The following is an 8,080-nucleotide window of genomic DNA, read 5'->3' on the forward strand; positions in this document are numbered from 1 at the left end:
CCAAGAGCTCTTTAATCTAGGATCTGGGTAAATGCTCACTCATTCATTCATTCATTACAGCCTCACCTTAAGACAGGCCTGGTACTACCTGCCCAAAATAATACAAAGACTCTGCTCTCCTGGAATTCACCATCTTGTTTGGCTGATCGATGTGTAAACAAATACAGCTGATCCTTCTCAAGCATTTAAAGTGTACTGTTTTGGGACTTCCCTGGTGGCGCAGTGGTTAAGAATCTGCCTGCCAATGCAAGGGACACGGGTTCCAGCTCTGGTCCGGGAAGATCCCACATGCCACGGAGCAACAAAGCCAGTGAGCCACAACTACTGAGCCCACGTGCCACAACTACTGAAGCCTGTGCGTCTAGAGCCTGTGCTCTGCAACAAGAGAAGCCACCTCCATGAGAAACCCGTGCACCTCAATGAAGAGTAGCCCCCGCTCGCCACAACTAGAGAAAGCCCACGCACAGCAAAAGACCCAACGTGGCCAAAAATAAATAAATAAATATTTTAAAATACTTTTAAAAAAATAAAGTTTACCGTTTTGGCGGAAAGCACATGAAAAGCAGTGATTCATCTTTCTGCCCATGCACAAATATCAGAGCAAATTAACTCTTAGCTAGTGAGTAACCAACAACCCAACATCTCAGCCTATATTGGCTTTAATCTTCTTTATTATTCTTTTCTCCAAATTGAGATTGCAATAGCTCTTTTTTGTATGTTGTCTTAATTTTACTTATTTATTTTTTAAATTCAAATTTTTATTGAAGGATAGTTGGTTTACAATGTTGTGTTAGTTTCAGGTGTACAGCAAAGTGATTCAGATATATATATTCCTTTTCAGATTCTTTTCCATTATAGGTTATTACAAAATATTGAGTATAGTTCCCTGTGCTATACAGTAGGTCTTTGTTGGTTGCAATAGCTCTTAATATGTCCCTGAGGTTAGTAAATTACAATTTTCACTATACTGCATATTGTAAGGAAAATATGTTCTGTCAAAATTTTTGAGAATTTAGACATTTGCGAAGGAGATTTGGAACATCTTTCTGTAATTACTGTGCACTGTGATAAGTACATATTTAATATCTTAGGCTATTCCTAGGGAAGGGGGAGACAGGTTTTGTGAGGAAAATAACAAATAAAGCAATGATCCCATTTTCAGCACGAAAAGCATTTCCTCTGTTCTGTCCAAAAAGATCAGACTCCTAACAAGACTCAGTAATGCAAAGATTGGCTCCTAAAGAGGAGAATTTTCCCCCAGAGTGTGATTTAGGGCTAGCTCTATAATCTAGGGCACACCTTCTTTCAAGGGATGCGTTCTTGACTGCAGAGAATAAAAAATGTAACCGAACCCGACTTTTCTAGCAGGCTCTGGTCCCTGGAAAAGCTCCATGGTGCAGCTGGAGAAAAAAAAAAAAAAAAGAAATAGGCCAGTTGGCAGCCAGGACTAAGGTTGGTGAGATTAAGGGAAAGGAATCTGAACCAAGTCTCTAAATGGTTCTTCAGGCCAAGGGCTGACCAGTGGTCTTCAGTGGCATGCTGTACTTTAAGCAAAGCATCTATGAGAATATTATATTTAAATAAAGCACAGATAAGAAGAGCAGTGCTCTGCACCCTACAAAAAATGCCACTTGACTTAGTATACCACAGGAGCATAATGAAAATCCTTTGTTTTGAATGGTTTCAACTAGGCAATCTGTGAGTGCAGAGCAAGTTGAATGTTGACCTTGAGTTGCGCACATTTGGAAAATCTTCTGTAAGTTTGTGGAAGTTAGATTTCTTTCTCTTGAAAAATGTAATTTTGTGTATGACCGTATGCGTAACATTTTTAGTGTTTAAGAACTGACATACCTGTATAGTTTGTTAAAGAGTAAGAAAGGAAGTACCAACTTTGGTAAGTTCTAGTCTTTTTTTTCTGCTTCTTTTTTGTTTTATTCACTCGTTTGTTGTATTTTTTTAGATTCCATATATAAGTGATATCACACAGTATTTGTCATTCTCTGTCTGACTTATTTTAATTCTACTCTTAATAATTAAATCAGTCATTGCTGTTTTCCCTTTAGAACATCCTGTGACCTTGAACAGTACTGAATTCAGTCTAATATGGTCTCCTGGCTAAAAAATTATCTGTCAATTATCATCGCTTTCAACAGAATCTAAAGGTTAGACTGATCAAATGAAATGTAGTCTGAATAATCAGGTTCCATTAATAACTCAAATGGTGAATATGGTTTTCTTTTGAAAATTAATACTTTATAAAATAAAATTTTATTCCTAAAACTGAGCAGAGTCAACTTCATGCCTTTTAATGATGCTTAAAATGTACATTGTAGCAAAACCCATATTTATCCTGAAAATATGTCAACAACTTATGAAGGGATATTTGCAGTGAATGAAATTATCTTTTTCAAACAATTTTTGAGTTTACATGTGGATCGGCTATTTTGACTGATAAACTCATTCTTTTTTTTCATTTATTTATTTATTTTTATTTTTGGCTGTGTTGGATCTTCGTTGCTACATGTGGGCTTTTCTCTAGTTGCGGTGAGTGGGGGCTACTCTTTGTTGCGGTGCGCAGGCTTCTCATTGCAGTGGCTTCTCTTGTTCCGGAGCACAGGCTCCAGGCGCGAGGGCTTCAGTAGTTGTGGCACGTGGGCTCAGTAGTTGTGGCTCACGGGCCCTAGAGTGCAGGCTCAGTAGTTGTGGCGCATGGGTTTAGCTGCTCTGCGGAAGATATGTGGGATCTTCTTGCACCAGGGCTTGAACCCGTGTCCCCTGCATTAGCAGGTGGATTCTTAACCACTGTGCCACCAGGGAAGCCCAATAAACTCATTCTTGTTAATCTAACAACAAATAGATTCAAATAAATATCTGGGGGCTTCCCTGGTAGCGCAGTGGTTGAGAGTCCGCCTGCCGCTGCAGGGGACACGGGTTCGTGCCCCGGTCCGGGAAGATCCCACATGCCGCGGAGCGGCTGGGCCCGTGAGCCATGGCCGCTGAGCCTGCGCGTCCAGAGCCTGTGCTCCGCAATGGGAGAGGCCACAACAGTGAGAGGCCTGCGTACCGATAAATAAATAAATAAATAAATAAATAAATGTCTGGCCTAATTGATATTTTTGATTGAGTTGACTTATTGCTTAAAGCAATTAATCAAACTGACTTCTTTTGCTATTTAGTAGTCACAACTACTATATTTAAGATTTGATTTGCAGTCTAGATAAGCCAAGAAGCCCAGAGTGATCACCTCGTGATTTTAAAGGTGACTCCATCACAGGGAAAAAAATCAGAGGACAAAGTTGGAAGATTGTCCTGTATAATATCTAGAGTACAAGATTTCTTAAGTAGAAAAATCTGGACGTGCACTATTATATTGCTAAAGACATATTGGGTGGTTGCTAACTTCCTTCAAAACTGAAACTTGCGTGTTCATACTTACAGCATGAATGAATGTTGTTCATTGCACAATGAAATGTGCCGTTTGCCTCACATAAGTGGACTGTGAGCATGTGATTAATCTCAGCATCCTCTTTGACACGAGGCAGGTGATACATCATGACTAACGAGGGATCCGTTCCTTCTGGTAGTTTTAATACAACAGGGCAAGATGAAAATAGGGAAGTAAAAGAGGAAGCCAAATACACAATATATTTTTTAAAAATTGTGCCTTCTGTTTTACAGACTGTACTTTTGGTCTCATATGTAAGCATGAGAAAGGAAGTATGAGGTGGAATTTGAATCAGCTTCTCTTTTCAATGTTGGTCATTACCTTAAGGTTTCTGTGCCTTGGTCCATCCCTCAGCAAGAAGGAGGGAGATGTGAGACAGGAGTGTGACTGGCATTTCCTGAGTTTTGTTCTGTGCCAGCCCTGGTTCTGGGTACTTTACCTATGACATCACTGACTCAGAGAGGCACGACCAGTAGTGTTAAGGGAGGACCCTGGGAGCAGGGTCCCTGATTGGAGTCTTAGTTCAGCCATTCACTCCTGTGACTTTGGGCAAGTTATCCACTATTCCTAACAACTCACACTCATTGAGCTTTTCCCCTCTACTAGACACTGTATCAAGTGTTTCTCTTATTTATTTATTTGGATCCTCACAACATCCTTATCATAAGGTTGTATTGTCATTATTTTGAAGACATTCAAGGTAAAGAGAAGTTAAGGGAGGGAGACTGGTGTAAAGATTAAAATCATCTGGTTCTAGAGCAACACTGCTCATGTTCACATCCCAGCTAGACCACTTATTAGTTGTGTCAGTTTAGGCAAATTATTTAACCTCTCTGGAGACACATAGAGCATACTTTGAACAGTGCTGGGCACATAGGAAAAGCTTAGTGAATGTCAGCTATTATTGTAGTTCGGTGAAATGGCAGGTATCCCTGTTTGCAAAATATATTTACTGCTTGGTTTTGAGTATCCAAGAGATGGAACAGACATCTTGTCTTTAGGACTGTGATTTGAGGCCAGTCACTGTACAGCACACACAGGTATGTGTATGAGGGTATTCAGGGCTGTGCATCCTCTCTCTGGTCTGTCTCTTTTCCGCGAAGAAATCTTTTGGTTCCTCTTTTGGGTTGGGGTGGGGGTGAGTGCGAAGGGGAGGGTACCATGCCTTTGTGATGTCTCTGAAGAGCAAACCAGGGCTGCAGTAAGGAGTGTCATTGAGTGTGTGGTTGGTCGTGCCCAAGTCCAAGGCCACCAGCACTGTGACAACAAGAGTGTCTGCAACGTGTAACATACCCAGTGGAAAGAAACCTCATTAACTCAGAATTTTGTTTAGGGTACTCTTTATTTGTGATCAAAACTTTGAAGCCCAATGGTAGGGACCATAAAATAAATAAAGACATCTCTATCTTATAATACTTAGAGGATCCTTTAACTCAAGATTTGTGAACATGGCAAAAAGATTAGTTTAAAAAGATGGAAACTCTCACTCTTGTAACAACAAATTCATGAAGTATTTATTGATCACAATAAAGTGATGAAGAGGGTTTGTGGTTAAGCTAATTTTCAATGCTAGTTCTTAAATTATAAAAAGTTACCTTTAATTATCAAACTAATGAAGTCTCATAAGAAAAGACAGTCAATATAAGGGCAGTTATCTTTTTTTTTTAGTAGAACATAAAGAAATTCATTCATGCTTCTCCTTATGAATTGTTACTCTTCCTAAGACTCTTTAATTCTGAAGGAGCTGTCAGCTATGATGACTGTGGATGAAGAGACTTCTTCCAGGACCAGCTCAGGTCCCCTGCCACTTTGACAAATCTGAAGAGTGAGGTCCTTGGCTTGGCAACCCCTAAAGCCAATGAGCTGCTAGAGACCCACGATCAGGAATGCACTTCCCCATTTCTGTTTGACGTTGCTACTTTTTTCTTTTCCTCAGCCCACCTCTTCTCTGGGTCTGACCCTCAGCCTATTATGACTTAGGTTTGGCCCGAGAACATAGAAGAATCTTCAGATGGAGACAATAATCTTGGAAACAAAATGGCAACATCATTTGAGTGGTTTCCATGGATCTTCTTTGGAGATAGTTGATTGAGCATCTCCTAAGCCACCTGAATGATTCAAAATGCAGAGTTCAGTATTTCTTATCTGACTAGGGTTAGGTCTTTATCGAGATCACCATGGCACTCTGTTTTGAAGCACGAAAAGGGCTTGTTTAAGGCCAGCTAATAAAGAGAAGGCACGTCCCCAGGTTTGGCACATAGACTGGTATCTGCTCCTTTCTAAGGGCAACACTTTCTGTTTCCAAAGTGAAAATAGATAAACAAATTTTATTTATTTATTTTATAAATTTATTTATTTATTTTATCTTTGGTTGCATTGGGTCTTTGTTGCTGTGCACGGGCTTTCTCAAGTTGTGGCGAGCAGGGGTTACTCTTCCTTGTGGTGCAGCCTTTTCAATATGGTGGCTTCTCTTGTTGTGGAGCATGGGATCTAGGGCACGTAGTCTTCAGTAGTTGTGGCGCACGGGCTTAGTTGCTCTGTGGCATATGGCATCTTCCTGGACCAGGGCTCGAACCCGTGTCCCCTGTATTGGCAGGCGGATTCTTAACCATTGCACCACCAAGGAAGTCCTTTTCTGTCAAGTGTCAGACTATCAATCATCCAGACGTGCACAGGCCAGAACACCGAGCGTAGACAAGCCTCTCTTCTCTCTGCCACCTAATGACACAAATGTGACACGGCAGCCACATCTGCAACGTCTCTAGGGGCAGAACAAATTTTAAATGACCTGATAAGGATAATCAAATAGAGTATTGAAAAGTTAAAGCATGACTGTTCCCCAGAGAGTTAAATTCTAATACTTAAGATTACCTTCACTGTATTTTCTAATGTTAAAGATTACTTTAAAGGATCCTATAAATATAAAAATAGTAAAATAAATTATGTAAAATAGGGTGAGATTATTCCCTAAAGGTCAGAAAAAATATAAATAAAGGATTAAACTAAATGGCTTCTGGACACTCTTGGCAATGACTAGTTCGTTTCTAGTAGATGGGTGCCCGGGAAGGGATGGAGCGTAAAGGAGGGTCTAGAACTGCCTCTTCCCCATCTCATCTCAGCGTTCCCGCTTCCCACCCTCTCTCCCCTACTCCTCCTGCAACAGACAGGATGGGTTTGCGGAGCATCACCTTAGCTGGAGACCCAGGGTGAGACGGGAGAGGGACCCTCCTGCTCTGTGTGAACAGCAGCTGCAGAGGAGACATCCCTGGTGCCCCTTCTCCTCCCACCAGGCTGGTGGAGACTCAAGAGAGATGATAGGTGGGGAGTGGCCCTTCCCTCCCTGGGATGAGGCTGTGGTCTGTGTGCAGCTGGGGATGAGGGAGTAGGGAGAGGGGGGAGGGGGACCGCGGCCCTTTCCCCACCCTTCTCTGTGCACTGCAGGGGCCTCAACCAGCAGGTTGGTAGGACCTGGAAAAAGCTTACCTCTGTTGCTGCCTCAGGCATTCGCAGATGCTCCATTAATAGCTCTGGGACCTTTGCCCATCCACTCTCAGAAAAGACGAGATTATGTGTGTCAAAGTGCAAAAAGAAGTCTAAGCGCATTTACAACATTCCTCTCACCTCCCCTCTATCCTCCTGAAGATTCTTTGCTTGTTCCTTGGCTACCAGGCTTTGGGAATACTGAGTGGAGGTGCCACACTGAAGGAATCAAGGTAGAGGATAGAGCCCTGCCCCTAGGGGAGAGCACAAGAAAGAAAATCTAGGAAGGAGGAGGGGGTTGGGAGGAAATAAACAAGTCAAACGTGAGAGGATATTTGTCTTTCTCTGTCTGATTTACAGATTATATTCCATGAAAAGTTATTACAGAATAATGGCTCTATTTCCCTGTGCTGTACAATATATCCTTGTTGCTTACCTATTTTATATACAGTAGTTTGTGTTTCTTAATCCCATGTCCCTATGTTGTCCCTCCCCTCACTGGTAACCACTATTTATTTTCTATATCTGTGCTTCTATTTCTATTCTGCATATACATGTGTTTGTATTTTTTTGGATTCCACGTATGTTTTACAATCTTTCTCTAAGGAGGCTATTTCTCCACACTGCAGTGAATTAGGACATTGCCTTAAATGAAAGGAGGAAATAAATTACAGGATGAGTACATGGGATCATGGGTGCATATGGATGACAATTTTCTTCAGCAGTGATGCTTGGAATAGTAATTCTATGCACTTAGCACTTAGTTCTTAGTACACTTCAGATGGAGTTTGGGAAAGACGGTAGACAATGCCCATCTTCTATCCAGAGATTTGCAACGCACATGAACTTTTTTCTTTTTTTAAAATATTTATTTATTTTGGCTTTAAAGGGTCTTAGTTGCGGCACGTTGGATCTTCGTTGTGGCATGTGGGATCTTTAGTTGAGGCATGCTGGCTCTTAGTTGCGGCCTGTGGACACTTAGTTGCGGCAGGCATGCAGGATCTAGTTCCCTGACCAGGGATCGAACCTGGGCCCCCTGCATTGGGAGCACAGAGTCTTACCCACTGGAACACAAGGGAAGTCCCACACACAAACCTTTTATAATTCTGCAGTAACCACAGGTATTCAACTCAACCAGAAATCCCATTGAACTCA

The 8,080-nt window shown here is 41.6% G+C and overlaps 1 non-coding gene across 1 annotated transcript; it reads right to left on the reverse strand.

The window, feature by feature from the left end:
- Nucleotides 1-6,086: 6,086 nt before the first annotated feature.
- Nucleotides 6,087-6,217, reverse strand: LOC132501765 (small nucleolar RNA SNORA17). Its single transcript, XR_009534312.1, has one exon. It is a non-coding gene; the product is annotated as a small nucleolar RNA SNORA17 (small nucleolar RNA).
- Between the last annotated feature and the right edge of the window lie 1,863 nt (nt 6,218-8,080).

Source organism: Mesoplodon densirostris, chromosome 1, assembly GCF_025265405.1.
Source record: "Mesoplodon densirostris isolate mMesDen1 chromosome 1, mMesDen1 primary haplotype, whole genome shotgun sequence".
Lineage (NCBI taxonomy): Eukaryota > Metazoa > Chordata > Mammalia > Artiodactyla > Ziphiidae > Mesoplodon > Mesoplodon densirostris.